Below are 25,248 nucleotides of genomic sequence, written 5' to 3'. Positions count from 1 at the left end.
GGTGGCCTGAAGATTCGAAGCTTTGTGACAGAGACTCTCTTCTGGCCGTCTCTCCGCGACCTCGTCCGCTTTTGCCTTCTACGCTCGTTCGTTTCATCCTCTTCCGCGCGGGTATCTCTATTTTTCTTTCCTTTTTTTGTCCTACCCTTTCGTCCTCGTTAATCGCTCATCCACGAGATACAGGAATTCAAATCCCGTCGTTCTTCGTTCCAGTGCACGCTTCTCCACTTTCCTTTCCTTCTCGCCCCGTCCTTGAAAGCTTTGCGGACCGATCGGAGACTCGAATACGTATGCTCCGGCGTGCACAGTTCCTCGCGAAACTAACGAACGAAGAGCGTCCTCTTTTTTTTCCATCTCTTCGTTTAATGACACGAGTATCGCGGGCGAGATCGACGATTTGTGAAACGCTTTGCGCGTCCGAAGAACAACGGAGCTCGATTTGGGGGGCGTAATCGTCGATAACTTTAAAGGTTACTCGAGCGTGCGTTAAATGTTTCCCTCGCTTCTGGAATTTTACAAAAGGAAGGCTTTGGGAGAGACGGAAGAAAGTGGTAAAGCAGAGTGGATCTGACGTAACATTTTGTACACTTAGTGCCTCGGAAGAAAACGAAGGCAACTTTTTAGACAACCTAACACGAGGGAGCAACGTTGGCTGAAAGTTTCCGTTGTTCATTTTCCCAGCTGGGAACGATATTATTATCGGCCGCGATTTCAACGCCAGAAACTTCGTTATAACTCGTTATTTGTCCATTAAATCGGAATTGGAGGAATTGTCAGTTTCGCGAGGTAAACGTTAAAAACGACCCTTCGGCCGGTGGAGCGGCCATATAATACGCTGACACGTTTATTCTCTTCGGAATTTATAGCGTCGACGAACCGGTTCAGTTTATGCTGTATCGACTGACAGATATCTCGAAACAAACGGACTAATCAACTGTGATTAACTGGCGCGCCGTTTACGATGGCTCCGAAGCGCGATCGCGATTCGAAACAATAAAAAAAAGCCTGCCCTTTTCGTTCTACTTGTAGGCACGCTGATCCGTGACGACACGTGGAATGATCCAAAGTATGACGAGATTAACTAGAACAACGAAGCGGACGCGATTTGGTACGCGAAATAATTCGACATAGGGACGCATCGATGGATCTTCGATCTTCGAATCCATAATAAATCGCGTTGAAATAAATGTAAGAAATAAAATACTCCGGGAAATAATTTATTTGTTGTTCGAGACAAAGAAAAGAATTTCGCCCGTCTCTGAAAACAAGGCCGTACCGATTCGTTCGTGCGAATCCGGTTCGTTGCATGCACGCGATGCGTTTGAAACGACCGGTTCAATTACGTGGCGCATATTCGAATCCATGGTGTGTCCACCTGACAACGACGGGACAAGCGAACCGGTAAAATTCTCCGCGTGCAAACAGCAGGTCAACGCGCGATTTATCGAACCACGGAGCATTAGTTATCAAATTAAGCGACACGGAAAAATAAGCAAGCGAGCCGTGGTTAAACGATGCTGGTAAATGTCGTGACCGGAAGCAGCACGGTTGGTCGCGATAATTTTATGGGAAACGCGTCTTCGTTGCTCTCCGAATGGAATCGCTATCTCGTAATTAACCTTTGTTCGTTTCCACTCCGTGTGATAACTTAATGAACGCGCGTCGCGATTAATACACGGAAAATTCTGCAAACTTCGGTCCATTGCTCGATCTGACTTTACTTCTCGGTTACTGGATTCCAATTTGCGACTGTTTCGTTACAGAACCCTCCGTGATGCATATTTAATTACAATTGTGCGGATGAAAGATATCCGATGTTCCTCGACCAACAATTGGTTCACGTGCACGAACTGCTTCGTTCGCTCAGAGAGGCAAGGAATGATAATTAACTGGGACGATCGTGTCAGAATATTTCCCGCCTCGTGGTACAATGACTGACAGTTTGGTGAAGGTATTACGTCGCAATAAAGAATTTTTTGTTGAACTGAAATTAGAAAGAAGTAGAGAAGGAACGTTGGATGTGTAGTTTTGGATTGAAGCGAGGTTCAGCGATGAAAGACGCTGGTTAAATGGTCGCGATGGTGGAAGCTTCCGTGGGGTAAGCGTCGCCACGCGAAGCGCTTCATTTTATTCAACACACTCGAGCCGAGGTTTACGATGAATAAAATCAACACTGTTGAATATCAGCAAATATTATCCGAACGTTCAACACGGCTTTCCTGGAAATTTCGTCGCTAAAATCCACCGTTTCGATGGTTTTAACATGTCCGTGAAGTAGTACACGGTCTTCCAGCCTATTGATACAGTGTAAATTATGTTCGCGGTCTGAACTACGAAAGGAATTATTTTAAACATGCCAACATCGCTCAAAGCGAGGACAGTTGAGACATTTCCATTCCCCAAAATATTTCTTCGATGACCTACAATCCACCCAAAAGAAATAACTCTATAAAAGAAGCGTCGTCAATCATGTCGTGCATACCCTAAGAAGAAACATCTTTATCACTGCGAGAATGTTAAAAGCGAAGACGTCTCGAGCGGAGATAAGTGAAACCAGCCCCGTAAACCTAGCCCCGATTTATTCGCGGGTAAGTACACACAAATCGTAGGAATCATCGAGAACGCGTCTCGGAGGATATATCGAGTAAACGGAGATACATTCTCGGATGGGAATACATTAGGGCCATTTTTACGAAGAACGTCACCATCAATTCGCGCTCGCGATAGCTGGCCACGGCACGGCCCGCTGCAAAGATGAAGGGGTTGAAAATCTCGCCACCGCGGAGCGTGGCACGGATAGATCATACATCATTCCTTTGCGAACGAAGCTTCCATATCCTCTCTTGCCTAACCCTCTCTGCACCTTTCGTCCTCCCTCTTGTCTGCTCGGCCACCCCTGTTACTGCTTCCCCGAGCTTCCAACGCCGTCCATTTACCCTTTCGAGCATCCCTCCCAGTCCGTAACACGCCATTCTTCAACTTACCCCACCTCCGTTTCGGACGTGCGTGCTTTCTCGTTGGGCTGCGGCTCGCCTAGTAAACCTGTCGTTTACGAGATTCTCGCGAAAACTCTGTTAAGAAGCTCGCCTCCGGCTCTACCGCATCGACGTCGAACCGAGACGGAGACGGAAGACGGTGGATTTTTGTACGCGAAGAACAAACAAAGTAGACAGAATTTGGTATTTCGGACTCGAAATCTGGCGGTGCGTTGCCGCGAAGCCATAGCTGTTGTTTCGCGAATCTTATTTTTCTATGTGTATCCAGAGAAGAATTTTGGCCACCTCCGTGCAGAGATAGAGGGAGGAAGACTGCGCATCGCCAGGCGACTGTATAAGCGGGAAGGATTTTGGAGATGTGCTCGGCTAGATTGGATAAAAGAGACTCCGAACAGGATTCCGAGGAGAAATAAGGGGCGAGAGAAGCTGCAATGATCGTAACGGTGGCGGCAATCGGACAAAAAGTTTGCCGCAAAGTACCGCAGTCGTTTCCGCGTCTGTATCCCGGATCCCCCGCACGCTCTATCGCGCGATAACGAAGCAAATTCTCGCGGAATCGAGTATCGAATTTGTTTCGCTCGTCCCGAAAGACAAATAGCTACCGTTTCCACGTTCCAGAACAAGTTCCAGTGAAATACGGGCAAGAATACATACAGAGTCGACGCGATGCGCCGGTAATAGGAATTTCGCAATTGGTCCCCTCGGTTGGCTGCTTGCTCGGACCCTCGACTCGGTAATGGCCCACGGACGCGATTATTTCCTGCGCGATTCGGATGAAAATGTTTCCTGGTCGTGGAACGGCCACACGGAGCAAGCTCCAGCGACGTTCCAACCTTCTATGAAATTATTTTCGAACGTTTGGGATGAAAATTTGTGACCTCGAACGCGAATTACGAGTGTTGATGAAATTTCGCTAACAGGTGGAAAATCCTTGGGCATCGCTGCGATCAATTTGTCGCCGTAGACGTAAACGATTACCCGGCAGGAGCAAACGTCGTCTGTTTGCAAAAGGTAATGGTATAGCACAGAGGAAAACGAAACTCGATTTCGCGGCAAAGCTTGAACCGGACCATCGTTACGCAATCAGTCAATTGCGACCAGCGGGTGTTACATGATTAACGGTATTACGACGCGTAAAGGAAACGCGGAGACGGCCTACGATCGTCCTTCGTAATTGTTGGCATTGCCCTATATACACTTGTACACGCGCGTATGCGTGTGCCTGTATACTAGACGTAGGTGTATATCCTCCGTCCGCTCGAACAATAGAATTAATTATGAAGCCTGTTCGGATAACCGCAGAGAGCCCGCTACTTGCGGGAACTCCGACCTGCTCCTTCCTCTAACCACCCCATCTCACTCTTTCCATCGCACCGCGTTAGTTTCGCTCCTCGTTGAACTTTCTCGACCGACGGTTTCCATCATCGGAAACTCGACTGTTTACAACGGCGCATTCGAAGCACCGACGCAGGTGGAATCCGACGTGGGAAAGCCCCAGCACCGGTGTTGAAATAATTAACGTCCCCATAACAGTGTTCCTCGCGGGAGGTATCTTTTTACGCTAGCGTTCCTCGAGGAGCCGACACTCGATGCAGCCCCGGCTCGTGAAAGTTGATTAAAACGCGGTACGATGGTGTTGGAATGCTCGACGATGACGTTAACGTCGCGTCAACTTTGCTCCTCGTTGTTTGTCGCCCGTGAACACGATCGGTCAGATTCGTGTCGTATTAACCCCTAAAAGCGTCGAGCCAGTGTCTCTCAACCTTCGCTCTTTCGATCGACTCCATGGAGAACAATTTTCAGCGGCTCTTTCACGGAACAAAATTAAATCGTCATATACGAGACTGCGACGAGAGGTTTCTACGTATTTATTTTCGCTCGAACAATGAAACAAACTCGAAATGTTACTCTCCTTTGAGAAAAACGAGCTCGGTGAGAAATATAAATTACGCGAAAGCGAACTATGATACGAAATTACAAGGAAAAATATGGAGAACGAGAGAAAACGAGCATCGTCCTAACGAAAAACACAGCTTCAATTTGTTAACTACTCTCCCCTTTTTCGTTGCATGTTGCCGACAAATTTGTTCCACGGCAGTCCGCGCTACTGAACTTTTACGGCATGTATTATGAAAATTAAATTACAGCTCGTAACCTACTACAGTTTGTTATTTCGCATTTCCTGAACCTAAATCGCGGCGTTCGTTACTCGTCCCCCGCGTTCGCGGAGTTTTAAATAGCCCAGGTTTATAAAAATTAGTCGCGACGTTGACGTTCGCCTTCGATTGACTCGGTGGTCTTCAAAAGATTCTTAAAGCGAGGATATAAAATTGGAACGTCCCGGCTCGCGCAACATTCGCGTCAACGCTTTGCATCGGATTGAACACGTTTGACGAAACTCGAATTTTATGTAGCATTCAACGACGGAGCGACGATTTCGCTTTTGAATTTCGATAAGAGGTTGTACAGCTGGCACGCAACAAAGAAATGATGCACTTTCTTTCACTAGACATCGTTACTCTGTACGATTGGAGGTGCCCCGTGGAATAAACGGTATCCTCCTCCACGTCGTCGAATTAGATGATATCATCGCGGAACTAGGATCCAATGTCGCCGATGCCATCGCGATACCGAATCCTTTTACTCTTGTATACCTTTCACCGACTTCACTTTGGTAAATTAGTTCGAGAGACATTTAATTTCAGATATAAATGGCCGATATCGAAAATATCATTCGATGTACTTTGTATGGCCGATACACTTCGCTTACTGTTACGATTATATTCCGTTAATGTTTCGATAGAAAATGTAAACGTACGGGAAATCACCAGTCTCGCTGAACGTTGTATCTAAATTTCTGTACGTTTGAATTTATTCGCCCATCCAGACTTACCGGAATAAAAGGTTACCCATCCCTGGTGTACCTTACAAATGGAATTCCATGTGTCGCGGACACGAGGATCGCGCGAACGCTTTTCAACGCAGGTGTCACGCGGGCGTACGAGTTTCCGCGTGTATATTTTTTTTTATCCCCCGGAAAAAGAAATACTGGAAAAACGGAATGGAGTACGTAAATATTTACGGTTTGTTGGTTACAGTGGCTGGCGCTGCGGTAAATCGTGAACGGATTCGCAACATCCATTACACCCTCCACGTACGTATCGGAGACGAGTCTCATAAACGCGTTGCAATTATCGACGCGCAAAAGCTCGGATGATTAATTCTTCCTCGCTCCATTCATAATCACACTCATCCTCGTGCTTTTCATCCCCCGCGGACTCCCATCCTTTTAACCGTCGCCTTTCTCTCGCGTTAAAATTCATATCCCGTAACATTCATTTCGCTGTAATTCAACGTAAACGATATTCTTTCTGGGTAATATCATTTTTTTTTTCTCCTTGGCAAATGGGATGAACTGCGGATGACGGTCGAATGGTCTCGCGTTTCGACGCGCCCGCCCGACTAATTACAAAACGTTACGCGGTTGGAAAAGTTAAAACGCGTTACGCGAAAATTATATCCGTTTTGTCGCTGCAGATGCCAGATATGTAACGCTCGGTTGGAAAATGACATAAAGTTCACTGATTTGCGAAGATACGTGTCGCGTGAACGCGATACCAGTCGCTGGGCATTTATTATTAACTTTTAATTATGTTCGTGACCTCGTCGTGCATTAATCCAGAGAAGAGAACACTTCGAGGCAATTTTGTATGAAACGGTTTTAGACTTCCGTGGCAAAGTGTATATTTATTTTCATGATTGCGTTTTATTGCAATTTCAACCTTCGCGCTTCGCAATGAAACCGAACGTTCGATAACGCGTCGGAATGGCGCGCACGAGATTGACGGCGCTCTGGGATTTATATTTTACGAAATTATTAACATACCGGAAAGTTGTGCATTAGCTTTCGAAAACGATTCCCAGTTTGTTATTGAATATTCCGTGTTTCGGATCATGAATATTCAGGATATTAACGGTGTCAGTACTGTCAGAACGACGACGAGGATCAATTCAAACGTAGAGGGAATATTACGTCAACGCGACAGATGTTCGATATTAATTTTCAAAATTCCAAGACATTTTATGGTGTTTGAATCGAATTTTGCGATCGTTCATTTTCCTATTAAACAAACGAGCAGACGGATCGTAATCAAAAGTTCCTCCAGCATAAACGAACAAGGCCACTAATCGTCGGCGATGGGTAACAAGAAATCCTACCATGTCAAATGAATAATTAACGAACCAAATGCGGCAGCACCGTTAAAATGTCGTTTATGAAATTGCCGGGCCCTATTACCAAGAGCCAAACTGTTTTCGCCAGTGAAATTGCGGCTACGTTGGGCGCATAATTTAATAACAAACTTGGAATGACTCGGATAACATGTCAGTGGTTTAAACCGTCAATCGAATTGAAATCGTATTCGATAAACGACGTCGACTATATTCGCGTCACAATTCGCCATTCGAAATCGACCGAAACAATAAACGAGACGAGCACATAATATTGTTCTATTCCTCATTTACTAAATACCTCTGCACAATGACCATTGTAAACCTTTCATCGTTTGTATCCATTGAGTTAATACTATATTGAGATAATGGTTTATTTCGCGGCGCGTTACATCGCCCGAACACATTCACCGTTGGTCAAGATTATAATTAAAACGTGCGCGAGCGAATTCGTTTAATTAATTGGATCGCGCGTGTAGAATAAAGCGATTCGCTTGTAAGTCCGCGATGGGAAGGCCGCGAGATCGTTTAACGAGATAGTAGCCACAGAATTCCGGGAGCCGTCGACGATTCTTTCGTCGCGGAGAATCGCGAAATTTCGCTCCATAAATTGACTCCTTTCACGGTCCTTTTGTTGCCGGGTAATTCCCAGCCGTGTATATTATTTATACCATTCGTACCGGCGTATAATATCATGAAATAATCGCAAAGTATTTGTTATTAATGACGCTGCAGGAGCGTAAAATATTATTATTGCGCCATAAATATCGCTGTTGCACCGTGCAACGAGCACCCGAGCACGTACGAAAGCCATTTCCTATTTGCTCGCCAATCCACCCTCGGTCGTCAAAGTCCCGTACTTTGGGACCCCTTTCCGAGTCCTTTCAACTATAAAACACCTTCTGGTATTAGTATATTTTACTCGCGAGTTACGTTTTCAACGGTCTTGGTTCTTTTACGCGTAGAATGAGTAGAAGGATCGATCTACGGCAAAAAGGCGCGCGGTTACATTTGGAAAAGAAGCGCAACATCGCGTTCTACTTTTTCCTGTATTGTTTGTATCTTCTAGAAATGAGCTACAGTTTGTCTCAGTTTCTCGAGTCGCCCCGTGCACGACTATCAGAAATATTCAAGACCTACGGCTCACAGATCCGATACGGAATCCTATTAGGCGGGCGATGTCGCTGTTTCCATTCATAAAATCTTCTTGAATGATATCTCTTTCGTACCGCTTCGGGAACGTACACAGGCCCGTAGGTATTTTCTTCCATCGAATAAACGGATTCTCGGCGCGCTCCAGTTTTTCTCCAGGAAAAAAAAACCTCGCTCCCATCACAAAGGCCGTGATTGCGAAAACGTTTGTTTTACTTTCAGAAGGCTGCCGCCGAAGACGAGACACGGGTCTGACTCTCGCCCAACTGACGTCGTCGTTCGGCACAAAAGCGGCTCCGCTGTTTTTCCCGTGCAAGAAATGCATATCGCGTATTTCGCTTTCAAAAGTAAAAAAGACTAAGAAGCGAAAGGGGCGGTCGGCGGAGGGGTACAAAAAGGTCCGTGCAAGTTACGGGCACGGGCTCGAGCACACGTAGTACCCGCTTGATTGTGCGACAGAAAGGCATCTTCTACGCCGCGGTTCCGTGCACCGCGAGAAAAATTGAATTTCGACGAACGAATTTCGCGTCTTTTCTGCCGCGTTGCGCGGCCAGATGAGGCCAAAGCTACGGGAAGCGCAACGAAGGCGACCCAATTATTTCGACTAACTAAAATTGGCATTGTTGCGGCGCCAGAGCACCCGTTTCGCCACTTTGGAGATTGTAATATTTCGACTGTAACATTTTTCGGAGAACCGCGTCCTGGTGACCTCTTATTAAACCTTTGAGTCATCGTGCCACACGCTTTCTACCTTTTCGTCCCACGTTTCTAATTATTTTACAGAATTTTTTGCATTTCTTAACACTGTAGAAAAATGAATGCCCAACCACTCTTCTTACTTTAAAACTTTCCTACCCACTTCAATTAATATGAAATAGTTACATCTTCGTAAATGGAATAATTGAACGTGTAGATCGTCGAAATCGCGGCGTATTATTAAAAGTCTGCCCTCCTCGTCTGCAATACAAACCCCCGGCTCGTCTGTGCGGCAGCTTATCAACGACGGAATTACCCCAGGTCTTAAACTGTCGCATAAAAGTTTCATTCGCCAGATAATTTGTAGACTCAGGTAAGAAACGCGTTCGAGAAGCTCGCGGCGCCGCGGGAGAGATTCCCCGCGGGAGAAGGGAAAGGCACGTCGCGAATTATGTTTACCCTCAAAGCAAAAAAGACCGCGAGTCCTCCCAACTCAGTGATGACAGAAACGAGCCCCGCGTTGGAATAAATATTTAGTAATAGATAAAAGCCTTACAAAATTTGAGAAAGTCGAGAATGTAGAACCGGAAATGGGGGGTAGCTGAGACGATTCTGAACCACGATTTCCTTTGCAAAAATGTCGGATGTTGCTTCGTTTTTTAATTATTAACGAAACTCATTCGGGAAACTATCATTAGTATCTACTATTCGCGATACTTTTCCAACATTCTCGAAGTCTAGAGTTGATTTCTCCGCGATCGAATCGTCGGCAAGCTTCGATAACGCCGAACCAACGAATTCCATAATTAACGGTAAGTTCCACGCGCATCGCGAACTTTTCGGAGCAGCGAGCGAGCTTTATTTAATTAAGGAAGCATAATATTAATTCAGGACTCTCGGCGTTGCTTACAGAGCGCGGTTCCTCGACGCGTACAAACGTGGAATTTTTATTCGTCGACGTTCCTTTACGAATATTTGAACTGGTCGCGTTATAAAGTGCTCGGGGAAATCTGCTCGCCGCTCTCTTATTTTCCCCTTTGACCCCCTAACAGTTCGTCTGCGGAACTGGGCCAATTTTAACCCGTGCTATTTTACACGACAATTATAAGTCAGAAATTAGATTGTATTGTTTGGAAACCTAGAAGACGCTGGCCATTATCACGCTTTCTACAAAATGTTAAACTCGAAGGAAATGAGTAAGAAATTATATGCAAAGCGTCTCTTAAACGATGATTAATTTCTGAGTTCCTAAGAAAATGTCGGTGCTCGAGGAATATTGGACGATAAAGACCACGAATTTTATGGTACCAGTGCGCGGCAGCCAATTACCCCTCTTAATCCTTCCTTCGAGGCTGCTTCAGATTCTACATACATATTACTTTTTTTTGGAGGAGGGAGAGTAATACTTCCGGCTGGAACGGCTGACGTTCCTCAAAACCGTGGATAGTAATCCGTGTAAGTCCATGAGCCGATTGAGCCAGGTCCAGGGGTGGGATCAAATCTGGATCCAGTCTGTCACGGGCCTGGAACAGCAAGAAGATGTCTCGAAAATGGTTGGTAAGGGCTTTGAGAAAGTTTTAATGTCAGGTTGCGAACAAGATTGGGACGTCGTGGCGAGGGAGTGGGCTCGGAGACCCTCCGGGATCGTTTACCCTAATCGCTGCCGCCTTTAACCCCGATTCTACCGCTCTAAGCCCACCTCCTGGCCGCCACAGATTTCTTGGTTTGCGCAACGCTTTAAGAAGGTTGCCGCGTTTGTGGATCTTCCAGTTAGTATCGAAAGAGGAAAGGAACTTGCCCGCGAAGCCCCAGGCGAAGGTTTCTCTCGGAGGTATTCGATCCATCCACGCAAGTCCATTTTGAAGTTGCTACGAGCCCGTCGTGCTGCTTTATTTACCCAACGGCTCTTTTACCTCCGAGATGCTTCCATATTTCTGGATAATTATTAATATATAATACAAAAAAAGAGAGAAAAAACAAAGAAGGAAAAATGTTCACATACTGCCATTTAAAAAATGAGGGTTGCCTGCTCTTTTGCACTCATCCGTGTACTAGGGCCTTTACGAAAATGAAAGACCCTTAACGTCAAGAAGTTCGTTAAAATAATTAAAACCTGGGTGCAGACGACTGCGAGTATACTTTCGCCGCTATGACTCGCCGGGTTGAATTCCAGACGATGGGGGATAACTATGCGATAACTCGGCGGTCAACATTTCCAACAACTCCACGGAATACTGCTCTACTCTACATCCAAACGATGCCAAATTGTCATCGCAGCGTTTCGATCTTCGAAGTACTCTCGCTATCGGATGCGCCGCGTGCGATCTACTTATTAAAAGGTTTCCTTCCTTTTTCCGCCGCGTTCGAGTTTACTGCCCGTAAAACGTAGACAGCTCCCTGCGTGTCGTATATCCTTATGAAGCCGTTAACGTTTAAGGCATGTGCACGTCGGCTTGCAACGCGTTCACGGTTTACGCGTATTCTTACGGACTCGTTAACGAGCCGACGGCGCACGCGAAGACTCACCTTCGACGATGCGCCCGTTTCTGCACCTACCGCGAGCGATAACGAAACTTGTATCCGATGTATTAATGCGAAACGATAGCGAGCCACAAAATATCCTGTTTCCGATATTCCGGCTTAACTGGATTCGTCGCGTCTAATGTTTCCGATCTCCTGAAACCGGAAATCCGAGGCGAATTTGTACGCGTTGATGAAGTTTGGCCGATTGCTTAAGGGAATGTGATTAATCTAGGTACCTTCGAAGTTAGATCAAAGAAAACATAAGAAATACTATCGCATTGCTGAAGTTATACTTAGTAATTTCAGCCAGTGAGAACATGATGGATCGTTGGAGGAACGAACGAGACGGTTGACTCCCGTGGACACATTCGAACGAAAGCAATGGGCGAGATAACGAGACGTAATGCGTGCACATTGTGACACAAGACAACGGAAGAAAGCCGAGGTTAAGTGAAAGCTTAATGGTCCCGAGCGGCAAACCGTGTTACGTTATACCGCGTCTATTCCCGGTCGTATATTTAAGGCGTTTAAGGCATTTCGAATCGTGAAAGTAGCCCCGATTTGCATATATACAGCCTTGGAATTCATGAAAAATTCATGGGGTACCGAGTGCCGGTATACTCGGAATTATGCCCCCTTTACTATCAATTTCTTATTATTGCCCGGACCCTCGTCGACGCCTTGGCGGCTCTAAGATGCTGACTGCAACGACTGCGAATAGGTAAATACGAATCGTATTATACAAGGGCGAGAATAGTCTGCCAACTGCAAGCAGCGTCTTCGTGTGCATAGCTTTTCCCTTAAAAGGTCTACCTGCCGTTCGCTTCCACGAGCTCGACAGCAAATTGCATTGTTTCCTGGCAAACAACGCCGTTCTCGCATAGCAACAAATTAAATTATTGAAGTGAGGAAAAAGCACCCCGTTGAATTCCCGGAACTCCGGTTAATAATGCCTTCGCAGACGTTGCTTAAAATTTAGTTCTCATCGTTCGGAAGTAATTAAGGGGCCGAGTTAGTCGTCGCGATCCCTCGATTGTTCGGTCGCGTTTATTAAGTCCCGCGTAGGGCTTGGAAGTTGACTCGTCGAAAGCGAATTATTTACATTGAATAAAAGATGAAAATCGTCGCGGCGAACGATAGGTGTTCGATAGGAATTTGGATTCATGGAACGGCGCGGCATCGACGGGATTTGTCAATGATATTTGCAGCTGAGCATTGTGCAAAGCCGACCGGAAATAGGGTAGCAGCCGTATTCGTTGTGTACGTGAAAGGCTGCCGAACAATGAAATAAATAAAGCGGAGACGGAAGGCAATACGGGGGCGCACGATGAAATCGCCTTTGCGAGAATACGCGGACTCTGTTCTCGGGAGTTGTGCTGCGAGCGAGCGTGTTTTTGAAGCACGTGACTGGAAATCAATTATGAGAGACTACAAAGCGTCGAGCCCATCCCACGGGCAACGTCGTTGGAGACTGGAGGCGTATGATTCTTCTCTCGTCGGCCTCGGTACGTGCCACGTAACGTATACGAGTCGAGACAAACGTATTGTTACTCTTAGCCGTGATTATTACAACCGTCTTTAGTTTAAGGGAAGATTCCGGTGTAACAGGTTCAAAAAATCGAATCTTTTTTTGCATAAATCAAAAGTACGATATCTCGAGAACGTGTTCCAGAAGTAGCATCGGAATTAACATTGAAATAACAAAATTACAATTCATTCCGTGAGCGTCAAAAGAATCTTAACCGCGGAAACCAAAATTTAACGGCGCCTTCCCTTCGCCAAAGATCCACAACCGCAGCTTTCTTTATCAGGCTTCTACGAAATACCCTACTAATGCGGAATAGTGTATATCGGTGAAACTGGAAGGAGGAAACCCCATGTTCTTCGTCCGCATACAGAGGGTGCAACCGACCGCACCGGTAGAATCCTCGGAAACGGAACATCGAAACAGTCTTCACCGCGCAAACCAAAATTGAACTCGCCTCCCTCAAAAGATCTACAACCGCAGCTTTCCTCGTAAGGTATCTACAAAATACTCAGAGAACAGACAAATGACGCGGCGGTTGGAGGCTTTTGTTTATAAGGGAACAACGCTCCAGGGATGACAAACGAAGAATTGCCTGGCTCAGCCATCGCCTGGAAAAACGATGATATTCACACGGACTGCGCGCGTTTTCGGTGTCGGTGCTCGACCATGAGCTGGCCCACTTTTGTTCGCGCGTTTCTGAAAAACAAAGCTTCGGCCTAAAAACAATCGCGGATATTCAGCGGGAATCGCGCTGTCCCCCGCGATGCAGGAACGGGTCAAGAGAAGCGCAAACATTCCCACGGAATGTCTGTTTTAACTCGTTTTTCCCTCTTGTGACTCCTACCCCCTGAAATCTCGCGACTTAACCACGCAGGGGTTTCAAATGGTCGCGTTGCTTTCCTTCTTTTTCTCTGGAACCATTTAGTAAACAAATCAGAGTGAATCCGAGTAACAAACTATCGTCGTCTTGGATTCGTCAGGGATTCGTTTTCGTTCGAAAGATAGATCAGACGTAGAGCGGCGATCGGAGTATTTCTCTCTCGAAAATTTCCTGTCTCGAACTGGACGTTTTCATAACCGGAGTAATGTCGTTTACTGGCAACGAGGCGCGTTGTAAACTGCAGGCGAAACAAGTGGACCCAACGGTCTCGTTGTCGCTGGCAATCTCTTCTTAACGCACTCCCGCGCAAACGATTTAAGCTGCCGCGAGATTAAGAGCTTGACCTCAAACGAGCATAACATGCCCTACGGCATTACACGAACATGATTTTACGAGCCGAAACAGCCTCAAGTATCACGATACCCCTCTATCGAGCAACGTTGATACACGAGACCCATAGCGCGACCTCGTTGTAACGATATATCAGTGCTCGAACGTTGCTCGCCATTAGTCGTGAATCGAGTTTCCGCTCAGATTACCCACCGTAAATTGTTCGGGATTGTCTCGTTATATGCGCTTGAAAAAGTGATTGCTCCTCGCTCGTAGGAACGCGGAACGAACGTCTTTCGAAATTGTGAGACTTCTCTCTTACTATTCCGCTCGGGGACATTTGCCGGGGTACGGTTGGACGAATATTCGAGACTCCTGTCGACGATTTGCTCTGGTATAGTTTCAGAACTGTAGGAAGGGAATAGACGAAAATTGCGTCAGAAGAAGCGAAACTAATTTGTAACGAAGATGCCCTGTACTATCGTAGGAGTCTAAACGAAAAATAAGGCACGAGGATTCGAGAACCCACGATCCACAGTCGACCGCTTTACTTACGCGACCAATCCCGTACCCTACGTTTCGTGTTCTTATTTGACTCCTTATTGTTGGGTATGGGAGGCGCGGATACTACACTCGGCTATTCTGAATTGACATTAATTCGCCCTCGAATGTCCGTTTTCTCGGGTTTCGCGTCTCAACAACAGTGCGCGCCGCGCCCTCTTTCGCGAGTGTACTCCCCTCTCTCTTTCTCTCTCGGGTTTTGCGTCTCAACAGCAGTGCGCGCCGCACCCTCTTTCGCGAGTGTACTCCCCTCTCTCTTTCTGGAACGTTGTTCTCTCTCGACGCCTCATTGTTGCCCACTCCACCGTCCTTCGCGTGGCATTGTTGTTCATCGTGACTCATCGTCACTGGCCGGTCCTCTGCCGCTGTAACCCCCCATCCCGGACGAGCCCCCATATGTAGGAGTCTAAACGAAAAATAAGGCACGGGAATTCGAAGCCACGATCCTCGGATCCACAGTCGATCGCTTTACCTACGCGACCAATCCCGTGCCTTACGTTTCGCGTCCTCGTTTGACTCTTTATTGTTGAGGTGCGGAGACCATACTACTTGAAAACAAAAAAAATTGTTTTTTCAACGCAATACCTCGCCCCGAGACGCGAGGAGAGTTCAGAGTCGGTACACAAATATTTACGTACGAGAGATCGGTACATTACATGAGCCGCGTGTCGAGAGTCAACGCAGGTGATACTCTCGAGTCGGATTTCCCCTTTGGTCGACGGAAATTAAATTCTTCATCCGAAGAGAGAGCACGGCTGAAGGTCGAACCGTTCGCTCGAAAGTTTTACGTTCGCCTATTGTGCGAACTCTTCGGCCGTGATCCGTCGTAAAGGTTGACCCAGTTTTCGTCACTGTTCCTATGAGTTATTACGAATTCTTCTCGATAAAAGAAAAAAAAAGGGACAACACGGACGAGCGCAGAGTTAGGGGTTAGTAAAAAGGACAGCGCGCAGCTGCGCGTCGTAATACCTTGATTCCGATACGTTGCCATGAGCCGCCGTAGTGGAAAACGAGTTTACGGTGACATAGGAGGTGTATAGGTGGTTTTGTCAGGCTGATGTAACCCCTTCGTTTTACGAGCTTTCAGCGGAACGGGTAACTCCATGCACCGGCCGATTCGCATCAAGGAAAACCTATACCCTCGGCTGATTCACTAGTAAAAATCGAACGACGAGGGCTCGAGAACGAGCGAACACGCAAAACGCACCGTGTAGACCGTATCGGGAAGACCGTGTTCGTTCCACGGCGGTAATAAAAATAGAAAATTTTCATACACGCGGCCCTTCCTTTCCTATTAATCGCAGGTGAACTCGATGCCATCGTTTCCGTACGCGCTCAACCATGAAGCTATTAAGAACCATAAACTGTCGCGCGAAGTAAATAATTTAAACGGAATACTTCGATCCGCGATAAAACCATTCGATAATATTTCGACTCTTACGATTAGAAAATTCAATTTTAGAGAGCGATCGCGTTCGATCATACCTTTTTTTTTTTTTTTTTGTTTCTCTAGGTCGAACTACGTCACGCGCGTAGAGGTTGAAGAAAATGAAAATGGGTAAAGGGCGAACTCCCGCGGGATAATATAAAAATGAAAAACCGCGCTAGCCAGATACGAGGGTCGAAATGCTTTCTACTTGTATTTCCGTGCGGCTTTTCGCTAAAAACGAAAGCGGCAACTCGGAGTTGCGCGTTTAATGACGTGAAATGCATTATCCAGCCAACCGGTTTAAAATGCAAGGCAAAAACGCACTAAAACGTCCCGGCCAGGGCTTTCTAATTAAAATCTGTTTAACCAGAACATACGAGGCGAATGCGCAGTCACTCTGCCCGGGTTTAACATGACAGTCGAATCAGCGGGTATTGTACGCATGTATGTATGCGCCCCCTGGATAATCTTATTCTCAATTTGGGATTTTGTCTGCGACCTGCTTTCGAACGATTCAACAATAAAAAGCAAGAGTAAGTACAAAAATGTTAAAATAAGTTCGAGACTGAGCACATCTACCTCGTGTGTTTACGTACTCGATTTCGGAATATTGCGAGTTTGTATTCTCCTTTGGTTTAAAATTTGTCACGTCTTTTTCGCACAGTCCCGAAACGGATTTCGCGTCGATTCCTCGGGGCCGTGACGAATTAGCTTCTCCACGCCATCGACAGGTAATCGAAAACAAATGGCCGCTATGGCGCCGCTTCTTGCGCAATTTGACGCGAAGGGAGTCGCGCACCGTTCGAAATTACGACTCGAAGGCGCACGATGGATCCTTTTTAAGGGTCGAAACTTTCCGGAGCGGCCATAATTTAAACGACGAACGTATGCATCAGCCACGTTCCAGGCGAGAGGTTCTCCGAGGTATAAATCAGGGACTTTCCAGCGAGCGCCGTTTTCCGAAATCCTCTCTCACGGCTGAATATTTTTTCGATGGCCGCCATCTTTCCCGTGGAATAAGACGATCGGAGGACAAGTGGCTAAAAATACGTCTGACCCCGCGAACTTTATCGTCGCGATAACCTTTTTCCGCCTTCGTCCGATGGAAACACTGAATCAGTATGATCGGATATCGCATGGTAGGTTGGATTCACTTGGTTACTTCTCCGTTCCTATTCCTCTTCTGTTTTCGCCGTAAAAGCGTCATCTCTCTCTTCGTATCCTCACCTCCAAGGGTGGGTAACTCTCTTATCCAGATGTAAATCTCGAGTAACGAATAAAAAATATACAACTCCGAATCAAGTGTCTCAGAGCGAGCAACAAATACTTAACCGCTCTATCGAATCTATCGAACATCGAGTATAAATTGTTGCTGGTTGGATTTATTCCACGGTGACGTAAAAATATAATTCCCCGACGGGGTAAAGGTCGAGAATAAATCGTTTTACGTCGCTTGACTCGTTATCTATTTTTCGAACGAGTTATTGGCCACGTCTAGCCCATCGTTTGACCTTCTTTTTCCTTTCGTCGCGTCCTCGATCGCAATATCGCGGAAAAAAGTCGATTGTAACGCGGCCAGGTCGCCATCCCCCTCCTTTATTCGCAACAGCTGGCAAAGAGAAGTCCGAAGACGAGTCGCGGAGAAAACGGATACGGTCTTCCTTTGGCTAGCCAAGCCCAGGTTCATTCCGTTAATTGATCGCCAGTGATATCGGTACAAACCCATCTCGGCTCGTAAATTAATCCTGGCAACTTTTTCCTCCGAGATCGCCGGTCTCGCCGTTCTCCTCGTTGTATTTCCTCGTTTATTCTCAGCTCTCGTCGCTCGCCGACCCGATTCCCCGAAACTTTAAGAGCCCGACCACCGCGGCAGGTCCCTGGGATTTTCAACAGGGTAAACTTTCGGGAAGTTCCCGATCGAATATTGTTTCTTTGCGAGCCGGTTATTTCCGCGATCGTTGTTAATTAATTGCCTCGATAAATTGAAGCCGCGGGAGAAAAACGAGAAAGTGGACCGGGAAACGTCGATACTACCGCACGCCAGCTATCGAGATCAGTCAGGAAGATGGAAAGTTTAATTGGCGGAACGACGCGAAGTACAAAGTGGCTCGTGCGTGGTACCCGAGGTTCGGTACGGTGGAGATATAACGTTTCAATTTCTTTTTTTTTTTTTTTTTTGTAGATCATGTGCCTTCTTTTATACTGTTTTATACAGGTCCAATTCGAAGGAAATTAACGAAATTCTAAGACCGTGGAGAAAATTAATTTTGAGATGAGCGTACGTCACGAAGAATCAATTTTCCGTGGGTGACCACGTGAATGGCGACATTAGGCTCGTAACGGAATAGAAACGTGAGCAAGGTCGCTCGAGCAAGCGGTCAGGAAGGCAGAGACCACGCACACCGAGTCTCATTTTTCACCACAGGATCGTTGTTCTTAAGGCTTCGACCTTCGACCCACGCGAATAGGGACTTCCCTCGTAAACGAGGAATCTCCTCTCGGAATAACATTCCTCCACCCCGGAGGGCATCCTGCGCCAACCCCAGGCTTCATAAATCCCAGGCGATTCTATGGCGAAACGGGGGGTTTACGAATTAATAAATTTTAAAATCGATACGCGAGGTAAGGAGAAATTCACGATACTTTGGTACACGAGGGCGAGTCGATAATGCGACGACGATGAACGTCCTAAAAGTACTATAATTCAAGTAACTCTGTATCTGTTCCAAAAGGCCTAAAGAAACGAACAAACCTGAAATGATGAAATCCAAGGACAGATTCATTTGTTATCGCTGTATATATCTTGAAAAATAAACCGAGGATAACTCTCGACTCGATCTGGTAAATCGGCGCCGGTAAATGGTGTGCTACGTGGCGCGAAAGTATTTATAATGGCACGAACTGGTTGGAAATTCGAAGCGATTCGAGGAGGTTCCCGTATCGAAAGACGAAATCCTACAATCAGCGCGTTCAATGCGAGGTCCATTTAGGAACCCTCGGTATTCGACCGCGAGCAAGGATCGTGAAGGTGCAAATTGCCGTCTAATTTGTCGTCCGCTTTGAAAGGCGGCTCGCGTTCGATCTGGCCGATAGTCGAACGTACGGGACAGGAAAGAGGAAAGGGGATTGGTTCACGTGATGTCACGTCATCGGACGAATATTGGGAAAAGCTTTATGAATTTGAAAGGCTTGCTGTCAGAAGTACCGGACAATAGCACAATGGCGCCGCGAACCGCAAACGCGACGGCTACAAAAAGTCAATTTTTGTTTCTTTCTTTTCAACCGCGCGATCTCCAACGTCGCGGCTCGTGAATTTTATTGGCGAATTAGACAGAATAAAGACTTCGTAGAACTCCGAACCGTAACAATTGAACTTTTGTATTATTTGGAACGATTAGCTCTTGCTTTAGATTTTGATCTAGGCGCCATTATAAAATTTTGAATAATTTTTTTTTGACAATAGTATACTATGTTTTAACTTTACTCGACAAAAATTTCAAAACAAAATATTTATCGTTAACTTGATTGATTTACGATTAACTTGAAATTTGTAGGGAATATTTTCAAGATATCATACTTTGAGAGAGTTCCTCATCTATCACTATTTCAAACAGACACCAGATCGAACAGGACACACGTTTACGTGACTTCTTGTAATCGTTTTCGCGCCCCTATGTCCACTAATCAAGCAAGTACCACCTATGAAGCATCCTGTATGGAGCCTGTTTTTCGGAAACATTGTTTGCGCGAGATCCACGAGGATCCCGCAGAGTTTGCCGCGCCAACGGGTGCGGAATACATTTTTTCCTGCCGAGAGTCCACTTAAGGAACGAAAACAAGGGTCGTTCCTGATGAGTATGACAGATGGGTAGGGTCTAATGGGGACACGGACGCGTGGGAATGCACGGCCAGGTCATTTAATCCTGAACATCCCCTTTGCCGAATTCTACGTCGCTCTGCATCACCGAATCGTAACGAGGCAACCAGAGGAAAGTAGCTAATTCTGTTTGCGCCAAGCGATTTTTGCAACCGAGATTTATCCAAACGAATCGAACGGCATTTCGGACACGTTGACGGCTCGGCCACGCACATCCTCGAACCGAAGGGAAGAGAGCTCGACGGACGTTGAAATGATCTCTGGGAAAAATACGGAATGAAAAAGCGAGAGGAAACTATTTTGCAGGAATGACAGTCAGAAGAAGCTGGCTCTCGAGTTTCTTGCATTGCCTCGCGTCACTTTGGCGGATTAATTCCTGTCCGAGAGACAAATAGAGCTGCACTCAATGTCCCGCGATCGTCCTTCTGCATTGAAGAGTCTATGCAGATTAATTGAAGTGTCGTAGCCGAGGCTGCGTCGCAATCGCATGGGGCAAAGGGAATGACGAGGATGAATTTGAAGAAAAAGAGGAACTTTAGCAAGAGATGAATCGGGACATCGTTGACCGGGTTGAATAGCTGCTGTAAAGCTGGCAGTTACCTTTCTATTGCGAGACAAAGTCTGACTGGTGATGTTAATCTTGGACGAGCAAATATTCACGAGTGTAACGCATTTGCTACGTTGGAATCTACTTGGTGCAACGAAACGAGGCTGTGTTTTCAGTTTTCCCGTAGAATCGTTAAGAAAATCGAATTTGTCTGTTTCCTCGACCTATCGATTCGAACGACTAGCTGGTTGCTGGCCACCACTCGACGATCGTTTGATGCGAACATCGGCCGGAGTCGAGCACTTTTCTCTTCGCACTCGTGGTCTTTGATTACCGATGCGCCTCGAATCGAACAACGAAAACAGGTGGAAACTCAAGCGGCACAATTAAGAACAATTGGTCAATCATCGAACCCTCGACGACGATACAATCGTACCTTCGTTTCAACGTCTCTCTTCCATGATCGTTCGAGCGGGTTCATTTCCTTAAGTGCTCGACTCCTCGAAAAGTCTCGTTCGCATCATCGAGAAACAGGAATCCAGAATACGCGTATAACGCAGCGTAATCTGAAAACGGAGGCTTTGAAATATAATGAGTAGACGCGAGGCATCGTAACGGGATCGTTTCGCGGGAACAGACTTAAGCAGATCCGCATAGTTCCATGTTTTGAAAATTGGAAATGTATCTTTTATAGATATCTTTGCAATACTCTTGCTTTCTCCATATAAAAGGTGTCAAATACTCGTCAATAAATATTCGAATAATATCGAGCCTACGCAAAACGACGCTCAACATCGGCTTTTGTCTCCTTCACGGTGGCACGATGTACGGTTTCGAGCGGGGGTGCCACTTTACAGCGCCGTAAATTATCTGTATCGCGTTTTATCGTATATATTTCGCGTCCAATTACCGTTCGCAACCGATGCCCGCAACGCGGCGGCAAGAAGGCTGCGCTCGACGCTCGATTAAGTGGAATGGAATCGGCGATACACGTAATAGAAACCGTGACTCGAATTAATTGCGTGGGGATCGGTTCGATGAAAGCAAGAAAAAGGAATCGTTTTCTCGCCTTATCCCTAAGGACGGGGACTTCCCCGGAAATACAGGACCCAGAAGCAAGATCCTTACAAAAGCTCGAGACCAGAGTTTAAACGAGGGGCCCAAGTACTTGCCTCGATGAAATGTAATAATGGAGAGCTCTTGTCTTTTTTATTTTCTTTCATGGTCGGCTGTGTGAGGGTTCGTTAGAATAAGAAGTAACCCCTACCAGTGGTCACTGGTACTAATAATCAGTTATTAAGCGCCCGTTTGTCGTTTTACAAAGCCATCACCTGTGTGGGGTGGGGTCAGCTGCGGCTCTCAACTCTAGGTACCGACCCTTGGAACGCATCAAAGGAATACTCACCCCTAAGGAGCGTCTCGCCTACCATGCATCGCACATTACACCGTGTATTCACAATTTCTCTGCTTGCGAAAATATCGATTAAAAGAAAATCACTCTAAAGTCGGTCTACCGCGAGTTTCCTGTTTCCAACCTGCAGCCATTAGAGATCGAGCGTGCACTGAGAAGCGTGCACAATCCTTCCAAGAATCGTATCAATTAAGTGATATCTCGACGCGTCGCGACCTCGAAGTTTCAGCGTCGAGTGTTTCGAGGGCGGCGGAAGTTCGCCAAGCGGCTGAAAAGAAGAAGCGAGAAAAGCGAGGGGGGTTGACGGGGAGGGAGCAGAGAAGTAGAGTGACTTAGGTGGCTGGAGCCACCACCGGCTTCGGGGTGGTAGGCGTCGTTGTTTACCCTTTATTTATGACGAAAGTTTGCCCAGATTTCGCGAATGCGCGGTCCCGGGGTCGGTTAAGCCGTGGCGGCTCGCTCGCAGGGGTTGAAGAGAGTGGGAGACCGGGTGAACTGGCGGCTGCAGGTAGGGACCAGAGGAAAGGGAACGGGCGGCCGAAGCTCAGCCGTGCAATCATTTGTTAATGTCATCCTAGCGTCCCTCCGGCGCCCCCGAGACTTTCTCCTCTTCTGCTACCGAGCTAGACGTCGTCCCACGGCCGATGTTAGCCGTCTCCTATGCGATAATAAGCGGGCTAGTTAGCGCAGTCCGTGAAGTCCCGCCCTTACCTGCCTAACGATCCTTTTATTCTTTTTTTTTTCTTTTCTTTTTTCTTCGAGGGCAACGTAAACGCGAAAATGGCGAGTGAATTCAAACGTCTTAACAACCGTTTCCCAGCTGTCAAGCAGAACAGGCCGCATCCCGAGAAAGCCACCCTTAACAACCGCGAGGCTTTGGGAGATTCAGCGAGACAGGACATCAAAGAGACGAGAACAATCTTGTTGGTTATGTGTACGACAGATTACGGATACAATGTCGGCGAAATTATAGCTAAATATTCCAAATACGATAATCTTAGGGTGAAGCAAAAGTTCGTGCGTTTTTTTACGTTGTTTCAGTTTGTACAATTTTTTAAAGTCACTGAAATTACTTTATGTGCAAATTGGACGCAAGAGTTTAATGCTACTGAAGCAGCAAAGAAAATATTATATTCAGTTGCAAAAAATATGAATATAATTAATATGAAACACTTCTATTCGGAGACGTCTAGTCCTATAAATGTTTAACGATAGAAACGACTGACGTTAAAATTACATCTTTCTCGGAAGATGCAAATGAATAGTTAACGGTATGCGACGAACTCAGTAATTTGTTATATTTATTGAAATCAAACGAGTTACTAAGATCGTCTATTTTGGACTTGACTTGGGACACTCACCTCTTTCATACTTCTCAATTTTGTACAGGCTGTTGCCAAAAATATAAAGGTGAAGAAGTTCTCTTCCCTATGGCTTTTTATGACGATCCGATATCTAATCCTATATCGAACTCGGAAGGTGATAACGTTTCTTCCCGCGTGATCGTGTGGCCTGCTGGAAGAACGTCAACTTCCTTTCGGATTACATCGAAGAAAAATATACCTCTAGCAGATGGTTGAAGGAAGGAACGGTGGGAACGCTCAAAAGGAGAATATACGATCGTGCAATGCCACGCGATATTCTTACGTTCTGTATATTGCATTCTGAGTTGTAGGCTTTACTACGTCGCGACGCGCATCATCGGTGAAAAATATAACGGGGGTAAGTCCATATTCAGTGCATCGAGCTCGTTTACAAACGCGCGGAGACTTTACAGGGAGCTATTCGCTGGACGCCACCCGATACGACTTTCAAGACTCGAGAACATCCTGAATCATCCAGGTAGATTGCAAGGGTCTCGAATGAAGCGTAAAATCCGTGCCACGCGAGAGATATTGTTATACATTAGGGTGGCCAACTGTCATCTTTCGAAGAGGACAATTAGTTCTTATTCCTTGATAAATTGGTGCAGTGTTCGACAGTCGTGACAGGGCCTCATCTTACGTCTTCCCTTCTGCGAGAAGCGTCCTTCGCGAAGAAAATTTACGAACTACGGGGAACATCGATAGAATAAAATTTAATATTAGAGCGCTCGGCATCTGGACCGATCCACTTAATCCTGCCCGCGAATCTGTAATGGTCGTAAACAGGCTGCGCGCCGGGAACGATCGAGTTCTTTAGAAAGTCGTGGCAGCTCCGGCAAACGATCGAAGAAGAAAAATCTCTTTTAATATTTGCACCAGTAGCGATTAAATACCGTTCTTAGACTACATCTCTGAGGAATACGTTGCACGTGCAGGATCATTAGAGGCATAGCTGGCCACGTGGAGCAGATTAGTAAGATATGAATACATAATATTTTCATACTACGAGGACTCCATCGAAATAAAGGTAATTATTTAGAAGTTTACCCTCCTCGCTGATTCTGGTGACATTGAAATATGTTGTCAAGGCCATCATTCTGAACAACTTTCTACTATACATGTTACCGCCGCTCGGCCTTAGCTTCCGAGATATTCGTAAAAAACTTTACGAAGAAACAAACTTTCTCGCGAAAGGAAGCCAGAAACAAAGGAGCCGAGTTCCCCGCGAAGAACAATTAAACCGGCCAAGGTTGGATTAGCAATAAAACTTTCTTCCCTCGGAAAAATACAATTACTGCTTATCAAACAGCGCGAAAGGAGTTCGAGTCGATCCTACAAAGAGACAAAAACGAGAAAACATAAACTAACTCGGAGGAAGATACGAAAGGAAATAAATCGCGAATGTTTGCGAAGGAGTTTGCAACGAAGGCCCGAAAGACCGCTGACAAAGGGCAGACGAAGGAGGTGGAGACATCCTCGATCCTCGCGTGTCGATTGCTCGAAGGAGTCCCGTGGATTGAAACGACCGAAAACTAAAGACCCGTTCGGCGATCGAGTTGGAGAGATCGCAGGGTGGTTGATAATTGGACACGTGTTTCGTCGGAGGCGAGACCGCAGGTGGAGTACTTCTTGATCGGACGCGTGCACTAATTGGGAGTGCAATTAAAAAGTACGCCGTGCGTCCCGAGGGAAGTCGACAATCCTCCTGGCGGTGTGACGTGATC

The 25,248-nt window shown here is 46.3% G+C and overlaps 1 long non-coding RNA gene across 1 annotated transcript in view; it reads right to left on the bottom strand.

Annotated features, from left to right (window-relative positions):
* Nucleotides 1-5,794: 5,794 nt before the first annotated feature.
* The window catches only part of LOC128873726 (uncharacterized), a 60,520-nt gene continuing 41,066 nt past the window's right edge, over nt 5,795-25,248 (bottom strand). The window contains exon 5 of the long non-coding RNA XR_008456473.1: nt 5,795-10,597. This is a non-coding gene — a long non-coding RNA (uncharacterized LOC128873726). The remainder of the gene's footprint in view (nt 10,598-25,248) is intronic.

Source organism: Hylaeus volcanicus, chromosome 3, assembly GCF_026283585.1.
Source record: "Hylaeus volcanicus isolate JK05 chromosome 3, UHH_iyHylVolc1.0_haploid, whole genome shotgun sequence".
Lineage (NCBI taxonomy): Eukaryota > Metazoa > Arthropoda > Insecta > Hymenoptera > Colletidae > Hylaeus > Hylaeus volcanicus.
The sequence above is the reverse complement of the archived record's forward strand: the minus strand, read 5'-3'. Positions and strand labels throughout refer to the sequence as shown.